The sequence below is a fragment of the Odontesthes bonariensis genome, chromosome 22 (genome assembly GCF_027942865.1).
Source record: "Odontesthes bonariensis isolate fOdoBon6 chromosome 22, fOdoBon6.hap1, whole genome shotgun sequence".
In the NCBI taxonomy this organism is placed as follows: domain Eukaryota; kingdom Metazoa; phylum Chordata; class Actinopteri; order Atheriniformes; family Atherinopsidae; genus Odontesthes; species Odontesthes bonariensis.
In genome coordinates, this window is record NC_134527.1 from 24,395,356 (window position 1) to 24,406,655 (window position 11,300).

An 11,300-nucleotide genomic window follows, 5' to 3' on the forward strand; every position below is an offset into this window, starting at 1 on the left:
TCCATTTGATTTCATGCTTTTCAATGATGCTCTCTGAGCGGCTGTGGAAGTTGCCTTAGGCGCCCAAAGCAGAAATATTACAACCATAATGAATATAGAAAAAATGCAATGTGGGGGTTTTTAACAAGTGCTTATACACGGTGTATTAGGATGATGAATTTCCAAGCCTGGACACCCTCCAGATACAGCAGAGAAAGATGAAAAGTATGTCACAGACAGAGGCTCAGAGAGAAGTTTGAATACATATAAAACAAGGGAAATGCCAGGGTTGCTGCTCAGTGTCAAACGGGATATATAGTCAAAAAAGTAACAGAATAAACAGCAGTTTATCATAGGTGGAATTAAGGGTGATTTGGACAGTTTTTCAGTTTCTGCATTGCAGAAGCTTTACTGCCATCAATGTTTAAAAAAAAGGGACAAAAATGCCCAACACATGATATGTTTCAGTTATTCTGAAGATGTGACCTAAACTGTTAAGGTGGAAAGATGGTTCCATCATATTTTTGGGACGCATGGCATATTCCTCTGTGTAAGCTGACCTAAAATCCTCTTCATTAGAAACATTTGACAGAATGAGAAACAGGCAGTGAGACAGAACATTATATCACTGATCAAGGCTTGCATGTTTATTTTGAACACAACTATTGCATAGTTTTGTTCATACATTAGATGTGCCTGTAAACCTTTACAACTCCACCTAATTATCTATCAAGAGTTTATTTGGTTATGTTCAAGGCCCTGGCCAAGAATCTTAATTTTGAGCGTTTGGGAGTGTGAGTCACGAATTGTAGAATGTGTAAGCATGTAACCATGTATCGTAATTCTAACCTTTATCAATTTTGAGTGAGTCTTCAGTAGAAAAATAATTGCAAGTCGGAGGGAAGTAGAAAAGTGCAAGGACTGAGGTGAAAAGATGTATATAGTTATTTTGTCCAATTCAAGCTTATGTTGCAATCACCTTCAAGTCACCTGTAAGGGAAAGAATCCAGCTATTCTTGTTGAACTTAGCTGAAATGATCCCTTTTGTTCTCACTGTTCTCTGCTTGGAGAAATTCATGTCAGATTTCCCTTTAATCTACTTAAAAATCTCAAACAAACAAGCAGATTCTACAAAAACGTCACTGGTAATGTTAATCAGGAAGACAAAGACGATATTCCTGACTCAAACTCACAAATGATAACTAGGATATAATCTTATGTGTATAAAGTCAACCTAAAATCAAAGCTGTATCAAATTCCTGCAGATTATCTGTCACTCTGTGTCAGATCCTGATTGCAAAAAGAAAATAATTTACCTAAAGACAAACTGTCCAGACTAAATTTCAGATTTTCTAACAGAAATAACATTTTCCCCAAAATACGTCCATACCACAAAATACTCAAAAAATTATATTATAGATATCAACAAACTTGAGACATGGTCTCTCAGCACAAATTGCGTGCCATGAGCCTCGAAGTGGTACGCTCAGTTTGTACAGATGTTCATGAAATTGTAGCCACCCCCTGCTGGTGCAACTGACATTTTTCAAAAACAGCTAACAAATAGGAACAAGAGCATGCATATACAATCCAGAGCTCTTTTAGATGTTTGAAAGATAAACAGTTTCCAACTATATATGTGCTTTCTATATTTCTACTCAGAGGGATTTATTTCTTTGGTATCTATGGCACCCAAGTGTTAAAGCGAACTTGGAACGTGGAACTTGGAGTTACCACTTTGAAGTTGTAAGACGCACACTGAGATGTCTCAGAGTAGCTAATATATCACCATAATCCAAATACTCCCTTTGATGGGCTTTGAAATTGTGTTTAACTCAACTCCACAGTTCTACCGTATAATGTTCACATATCCCAAGCTGCATTTAAATCACTGTTAACACAGAGGGCAGGTTTTGCTCTTGAAAAAAATTGCACATATTCAAACTCATAAATCACTGTAAAGAGCATGGCAATACGTCTCAAAAACTTACAAATACAAAGTTATTTTTATCGTCTGCTAATATTTCCTTTTATTTATACACATTATACGCACATATACACATAGTTGTGCATATGTGCACATATATGCAGTGTTTAGCAAATTATGTATGGAACAGTTGGTGTCAGACTGTAAATCCAATTTTCAGGAAATAATTAGTCAGACATACAGTAAGTTGCCGAAAGAAATCAACTGAACCCTGTGCACTGACAGAGTCATCCAAAGATTCATGTAACATTTGACTCTCTAGCTTATAATGTCAATATTATGTTCACCAGTTAATTACTAACTTTGCAGATAGGTTTATTAGAGCAATGTCAGTAAAAACATTTCACTGATTATGTCAATAACAGGGCTGCCTCTTTAAATGAAAGATGTAAAGATTTTGAGAGAGCTGTGAGGACCTGTAGATTTGAAATCAAAACCTGGAAACTTTGAGAACAACGTGGACTTGGCATAACAATTTGAATGGATTTAAGTTTAATTTCCTTCCCAGTCCCTCCCTTTCTGCTGTGCTACAGGCGTGCCTCCAAAGCCCATTGATGTGGAGGAAGTTGTCATTTACTCACAGGCCAATAACTGCATTAACTCCAGAAAAGGCAAACCTTTTAAAAAAAAATTCATCATTACTTTAACAGGTTTTCCCTCAGGCTCAATGGATTCTTAAAACTCTTGCTCTCATGTTTTACCGTCAGGGTACAATGACGATTTAAGCTAACATGACAAAAAAATTGATCTATTTCACAAAGTTATGCTTTAACTGTCAGTGGACTTGTTACTTTGAGCAAAACCTTCCACATCAGTAATCATTTGATCCATTAATGATCTGGAAATTTTGATTCTTGCTCTTGGCGGAGAGCGATTAACAAGCCCTACAAAGCTTATGTCGGGGAAATGTCTTTTTCTGTATTTTGAAACAAGGTTCTTCTCTTTTTTTTTCTTTTTAGGCTATATACCTTGAAGGGTATATGTTGTACAAGTTAGACTGAAGAAGACAGAGGAAAATGTACAACATTTACTACAAAACTACTAAAGTGAACGCTGAAATGCACTGTTTCTGAAATCTGGAGCCTTGTAATGCTATAAGGGTACAGAAGGCATTGCTGCGAGCTAAAACAGTGTAATTAAGACATTCACAAACCTGGCAACTTGGTGGGGTAGAAAGCATATTGCTGAGATACAGCTCTGTCCTCTTGTGATCTGGCAACAGGCAGCAACATCCCATAATTAGCTCTGACATGAATACAAGAACCACACAGAGGCATTGTTTGATGAGTGAACAAAGGATTTTACCATACGACAAAATTACTAGCATCAAGGTTGACTGAACACCCTCCGTCCTTCTCCTCTATACTCTATTCTTTCCAGTTTTGTTTTCAGTCATTTATTTTTGCTGCTATACTTTTCAATATCACTGACTATTTCATGTTTATCTGTTCGGCCTCACCCCGTCTCTTGTGCACATGTACTTTATCTGTCTGGCCTGACCTGAGTAACCCCGGATCATAAATTTTCTTATCGTTGATGCACTATGATGCATTCATTTCTATGGCAGTGCAGTGGCCCCCTCCCGCAGGGATGTGAGCAATGCCATGTCAGGGACAGACATACACAATGTTACACAAAAGCATAAATCATAGCTGTAGCAGTCGTTTGCTGACATGAGCCCCCAAGCAAAAACATACACAAACAGCGCTGCAGCCTCTATTCAGAGGCAGGGAAATATGAGGCAAGGCTGCTCAGGCTGAGTGGGCATCAGCGCAGATCCTGGATCTAACGGATAAAGAAATAAATGGGACAGATAATTAATAGATGAAGCTAGAAATACACAAACCTCATATTTAATAGAGGGTTGAAACTGAATGGATAACAAATAGACTAATATAGACTTTTTTAAATTCATATAATCATTCAGCTGTAAAATGTTTGGCAGCAGCTTATCTTTTTTCTTCTTTTACTGTGAGGATTAATAAAAAGAGCATCTACACTGAAAATGTCCCAGACCCAATGGATCTTTTGGAATGACTGCACTTCTGGAACAGAGTGTGAGCGCAGGATGCATAACATTTGTCAATTTATGGTTTTGTGCTGCTGCTGTAAATGTCTGCATTAGTCAAATCACAGGGCTTAGTCAGTGAATCAAAGGCAGGGCCTGAGGGTGGGCCTGTAGTCTTCTCCACCCCAGGCGGAGAGTTGCCTGTGTTTACTGTGGCAAACTGTGTGGGTTCAGTAACACTCACATCAGCCTACAACACCCACAGAAACAATCAGTTGGCATTAACTGTCTTCATCATGTGCTGGCACATCAGTGCAAAATATGGATTCAGAGAGAGGAGGAGGAATATTTCACCATTGTTTAATGTATACAGTCAGCCTCACTCTCTGTTATTGAGTCATATGTACAATAACAAGATTTAACGAACACTATTCATATTATTTTTTAAACAAAGAGCCCTCCAATTCACAGAGACATTAGACTGATTTAGGCTTTCAGACTCCAGCTGGCAACTGTACATACACAGCCCTGATATGTATAAAACCCAAAGCAAATTCATTTATTCTCTTATGGCCAGTGGAGTGAGGGGTTTTAATTTGATAAAATGAAAGGCTGTTTAACTCTCACAACACATAAAACATCAAAATAATTTTAAAAAAGGAAACTTTCCATCTTTGTAGCTAAGTCTACATTATACAAAGGAGGCTTATAGAATTTAATATATCTTAAAGGTTAAAGCTAAATCAAATAAATTCACATTGCAGACCAAGTAAGTCGTGTTTGGCTCTAATTGAGTGAAAGAGTAGGCTATTCCCTTGAAAGAAATGGTTAATTTTCAGTGGATATAACAATTACAATTTAGTGTCTGAATATAAGATAATTACACCACAACTGCAGTTTTCAGTGTTGTTAATTGGTGTAATCTGTCTGATTGAAGTCCATCCATTGTTATGGGAGGGTCCCACCAGAGGATTAACAAGCAGGGTAGACTTTGCTCGGAAAGTACAACATTTAGTATGGTACAATGATTTTTCTGTTGACAAAGCATTGCAGTTATGCCAAGGCAAATGCATCAACCTTTAAACTGTCATATTTGCCCTTACAGTAAATGGTATTTTTTTCTTGGGAAATGTCATCAGATTAGACTGACATTCTCACGTGATGGTGTAATGTAACGGATGCTCTGTGAGAGCTGCAGTCATTCATGTATGACGTTAAAATATAAAGCTGGTGAACTGAAACAACTTGAGAGGTTCCTTTATAATTTCAGTCAGTATATCAAAACTGTTTAACAAGGGTTCCAAATGTTAATTTTCAAATAATTTAAAACATGTGCAAAATAGAAATGAGCTCTTCCACTGGATAAACAGTGAACTCTCTTTTTTGTATTGTTCTTTTTTACGCTAGTTATAAATAATAAAATGTAATGTAATGAAAATGTAATAATCCCATTTTATGCATTTGAAAATGTTAATTTGCATTTCATTTGAGATTTATTAATCATCCATATTTTCAAAATCTCTTCTATTAAGAAAAGGTTAATGGGATGATAACTAACTGATTTGGTAAATGTAATGCAATCATAACCAATCAATTTGAGCAAGTCACTTTAAAATGGCATTTAAATACTTAAACAAGTGTCTGATCAAACTGATATCCAACAATCCACAGTTACCTTCCTGTAAGAAATTAGTCAAGCTACAAAAAATAAAGCGTTATTAATAATACAATCATTGCATTTCAAGCTCTAGAACTTTCCACTACCTGTTATAACTCTGAACCAGCTCAATGATGGATGCTCTGGTTTTAAAAAAGAAAGCCAATGTGGAGGTTTGTTTAAACCTTCTTCAGAGGCCACTGAAATATTCCAGTAACAATTTTATAAAGGTCCAAAAGACCAATTTATCACTTATTATTTAATTAGATAAAGAGTTGAGTGTATGGCCTAAATCATTAGTTTAAGTTCATTTTCATGACAGAATAGTGTTGATGTTTATCTTTTCAATTGGGTAAAATACAAATAAGCTTATCCTTCAGAGAGGGGTTATACAGTTCATGGCGTCCATATTGTCCCCAGGTTCATTTGTAGCTTCTGTGTGTGTTTTTGATTAATTTCTCTCCATGATAACCGCATCTGCATTTGGACAAATCATATCTTGACGGACCTGCTGCTAATTTATATGGTTGCTTAACTTGACAGTTGCCTTATCAAGAAATACTCACTGCTGTGTGTGTTAGACATTTCAAGAAGAGAGGGTTATCTCAAGAAGGTCAGATGATGAAAATCTAATTCACCTGCTGTTATTCCAAAAATGGTTTTAATGAATTTTGGATATAGTGATTCGAGCAGCCCCATAATGTGTTTGACTTATTCTGACATCGTTAAAAGTGCTCATCGAGTGGCTGTAGCAGCTTGCTTGGTTACATTATGATCCTGCAGTATGGGAGCACACTGGAGGTAAAGTATTTAGCTGCTGTGTGCAGCTATTGCTATAAACGGTGTCTAGCATACCTTAGCTTCTCTATAGTAATGCCAAGTAATCCTGTGCTATAACATTTTACAGTGGATTGCGCTCTGTGTCATTCCACTGTGTAGAATATCGGGCAACAGACTCAGAGCTTAAATATACCTTTTTTTTATTTCTTGAAACCATAAATCAGTAGGAATGGACCAAAAATAGAGGAAAAATCTTCAGTGCAGGATTTATACAGGATTTTATTTATGCACTGGCCTTGAATATGTGTGCTTCCTTAATTGAAGTTGTGCCTTATGTGCTATTTGTATAATGGGCAGCAAGTTCATTTTAGCCATTTTTTTGGTCATCTGGTTTTATTCAAATGTAACCTTTGAATTGATAAATGTCAGATAACATCTTATAAAACTGGCAAACACCACTACTACACATTCACAGATGTATACTGTAGATGGACAGATGGATGGTTTATATCTCTGTTCTACAGACCTCAGTTATCTTACACTATTTTACCGTTATTTCACCCCCTCCCTCCACAGCTCTTGTTTCTCATTCTCTGTGCAGCATGCTGGCCCATTCTCCTTCATCTTCTCAAGGTCTGAGAGCTGAATGTTGATAGAGTGATTATCCAAAGCATTAATACTGACTCAAGATCAACACACAAGGGGCTGTTAAATCATACTTTTTATGGAGCTTTCCCTGTTAGCACAGAACTGATCACGGTCATGGAGCTATCACAGCCAGGTCCTCGGCACACTAAATGAACAGAGCATTACTGGATATAATAGAATAGAAAACATCTTCAATAGTTATCTGTGGCATCAACCCTGTGGAGAGCAAGAAAAGAGAAAGTGATGAAAGGGGGAAGTAATAGGAGCTTGCCTAAGAGGACAGACTCTAATTCTATTAAGACCTACATTTAAACTTGAGCTCTTTTACTCTGTGCTTCTTGTTCTCACTTTCACACACACACACACACACACACTTGCAAAAACGAACTGTGAAAAAGAAAATATCTCAACTGATGAAAGAACTGGGCCTTTCTAAAATGAAGGCACATTTTATAAGGGTAATCAACTTTACTGTGGAACTAAGATAACAACACCAATTCTCTACTTTTTAGTTGATTCTAGAGTTTATGTCACCCACGAGTCGACACACCGAACCCCATTGCACATGTGATGAAGATGTTTTTAAATATGACTGCATGCAAACAAGACAGTTCAATAATTTACATTCTCAGCTCAATGGACTGGAAATAAATCTTGAGGAGCAAATATCAATACAAGCAGCTGCATAGATCAACATCCCCGTTCATCTCTGATGTGTTTGAACAGCTCTTTTATCGAATTCCTTGGTGCTCCATCATCTCTTATTTCCCTTGTTGACATTCAGTATCTCTGATTGTTTTTCCATGTGTCACCCTGTCCTTACCATGATCCTCTCTCTGTAAGCCCCCAGGAAGTAAGAAGAGACAATTTACCGCCTCCATCTCAAATGGAATAATGAAACTTGGTGCCATGATTAGATCATTTTTTTTGCTAAACGTGTAAAATAAGAATAAGCCAAAAAAAAAAGCCTCTGTGTATTAATATGTGTAATTGGAGCTGTGTGTCTTAAATAATTTAGGGTTCTGCTCATCTCAGTGGTGTCCACTGCAGCTTTGTGCTTTTGAAATTAACTTAAATATTGGCCAACATGCCAGTGAGATGTGTCACCTGCTGTCCAGTGTGTGGGCTGTGTACCACCACGCAGGGGAGGGCTCCTGCCAACAAACAAATGTTCCTCTTTATCTCTGGAGCATTCCACTTTCATTACTCACAGAATGCATTATCTTGCCCTGCAATCAAATCTCCTCTGAATGAGCTGAAACTCAGTTATCAGCACTGCTCGTAGTACAAAAAACACTTATTCATGTTTGGTTTAAAAATCTGATGGAAAACATTGCATAAAGGAAGAAGGAATCATGCACTTTGAATCATTGTCTTTAGAATCAATATTCTGCCTATTGAAAGATAAATCCGAAGAGGTTTTCACATACAGTTCGTCTCAGATGTGCAGACCAGTCGGAACTGTGCTGCAGTCCGTGATTGTTAGCATGTAATGTTGTTCACAGGCAGGCAGAAAGAGAGCAGCTCCAGATCCACATGACCATCCAATTAAGTGTCCATTGTTACTGCTCCCAGTGGGATAAGTGCTGTACAGCCCACACAGAAATTAAGGGTGATTGTGCTTATTTCCAGTATGGACACAGGAACACAAGTTGTATCACAAAGAGTACCAAAAAAGATTCCTAAATAACCTCAGAATAGAAACTTCAGACCCTGATTGTACCCACAAGTGTCTTTATTTACTGTTGCTGACAAAATGTCTGCTTCTAATTAAGCTGCACTACAAAGGGAATTAGCTGATGACTCTGTAGGAGATCCCGCATACAAGCGGCTGAAATGGGTGAGGAGCTTGGCCATCCGGAGGGAGCTCGGAGTAGAGCCGCTGCTCCTCTGCATCGAAAGGAGTCCTAATTCTCCTGGTTGCCTCCCTTTGGAGGTTTTCTGGGCAAGTCCCACTGGGAGGAGGCCCCGGAGTAGACCCAGGACTTGTTGGAGGAATTGTTATATCTAGTTGAACACTGACTCAGGCAAGGTGTCAATTCTGGTATTGTTGGATCTCAGTGCTGCATTTGACACTGTGGATCACAGTATACTGCTGAACAGGTTGGAAACCTGGGCAGGACTCAGCGGGACAGTCCTAGAATGGTTCAGGTCCTACTTGGAGGAGCGGAGTTATTTTGTGACTATTGGAAGAAATCAATCTGATCGAGTGGCTATGACATGTGGAGTTCCTCAGGGGTCAGTTCTTGGACCCCTTCTATTCACTCTATACATGCTGCCTCTGGGTCAAATTCTGAAGAACTCTAAAGTCAACTACCACAGCTATGCAGATGACACACAGATATATCTCGCACTGTCTCCAGATGACTGCAGTCCTATAGAGTCATTGTGCGACTGCTTAGAGCAAGTCAAAAAGGGGATGAACCAAAATTTCCTTCAGTTAAATCAAGAAAAAACTGAGGTCATTGTGTTTGGCAACAAAGAGAAGAGGTTTGCTGTCAGTAAACATCTTGAGTCACTGTCTCTAGAAACTAAAGACCAAGTCCGGAACCTCGGCGTGCTGATAGACTCAGACCTGACCTTCAACAATCATATCAAATCAGTCACCAAATCAGCCTTTTATCAACTTAAGAACATATCCAGTATTAAGGGTTTCAAGTCCCAAACAGATCAGGAGAAGCTGATTCATGCTTTCATCTCCAGCAGACTTGACTACTGTAACGATCTTCTGACTGGACTCCCCCAAAAGAGTCTCAAACAGCTGCAGCTCATTCAGAATGCTGCAGCCCGAGTTTTAACCAGAACAAAGAGATCACATCACATCACCCCAGTTCTCAAGTCTTTACATTGGTTCCCGGTCAGATACAGAATAGATTTTAAAGTTCTGCTACTCGTCTATAAATCACAGAATGGTTTAGGTCGAATACATGAATGACATGCTAGCAGAGCAGGTTAAAAACATTTCTCTTTCGGTGTGCGTATGGTTGAGTTTATATCTTTCTTTTTCCCCTCTTCTTTGATTGCTATTAACTGTGTTTTTAATTTTTATTCTATTTTTTTTCTCTTTAAATTGCTGCTTTATGCTGTTCTTTTAAATGCCTTGTCTTTATGTAAAGCACATTGAGTTGCCTGTGGTATGAAATGCGCTATATAAATAAAGATGCCTTGCCTAATTATTATATTTAATTAATTATTAGGGGCGGTCGGTGGTGTAGTGGGTTAAGCAGCCGCCCCTGCTGGGGAGAGGGATGTCTGGGATTCTCTCCTGGACCTGTCACCTCCGTGACCCGACCTTGGATAAGCAGATGAAAATGGATGGATGGACTGTCTGAGATGTGATTTGTCCTGCCCTAAGTGGTGCATCAGCGTTTACAGGAAGATCAAGGAGACGTTAACAACCACAGTCTGTATGAAGGGAGGCCTCATCAATGGGAATTTAAAACCTGTAGCAATTTTGTACCTCCTTTCCTTCACATTGATGTTGAGACATAAGGGCCACGTTCAACAGCTGAACAAACAAAACTCAATAAATGTAATCTGATTATGTTTAGTACATTAATATAATGTACTCTAATGTTTATGTAAAAAAATAAATATTCCCAGAAGAAGAGTAGGGAAAACTAAAATCGTTGCATTTCTTAAGGATTTTTTGCCCTGCTTTTTTCAGTTTTGCTGACAGTCTCAAAAATACCAAACTCACATTTGATCTCTTCCTTCACAACAAACTTTTAAGAGTCTAGGTGCAGTTTCAGTGTCACAGATGTGTCTGTAACTGGCCTGTAAAGATGACTCCAGAGGAAAATGAGACATAATGCAAAAACTGATAATGTGAACATTTTCAACCTTATGAAGAAAATAGATTCCTTTGGATATGTTATTTTTGTGTCTTGCTTTACAAAGGCCAGGTCCCACTTAAATACAGTAACCTTTCAAAAGAAAAGTGACCTTCATAAGATGTGTTTGTGTTGCATTTTAAGAGTTGTGCATTGTTTTAATTACATGTAAAAATGGCACTTTAGGGTATTTCATCTCAGCCTACAACATATAGTGCATGAAAAGTGGAAAAAAAATCAAACACAGTCCTGCATTTAGCTCCTTCCAGGAGATTTAGACTTACAGTTTTCATCATTTTTATTCAGTATTTTCAGGCTTCACGATGTAAACTTCTTATTCTAAGACAGTTTTATCTGATCAGAAAATTATTTTAAGTGATAAGTGTAGCTCTGGTGGTAGTTTCTTTT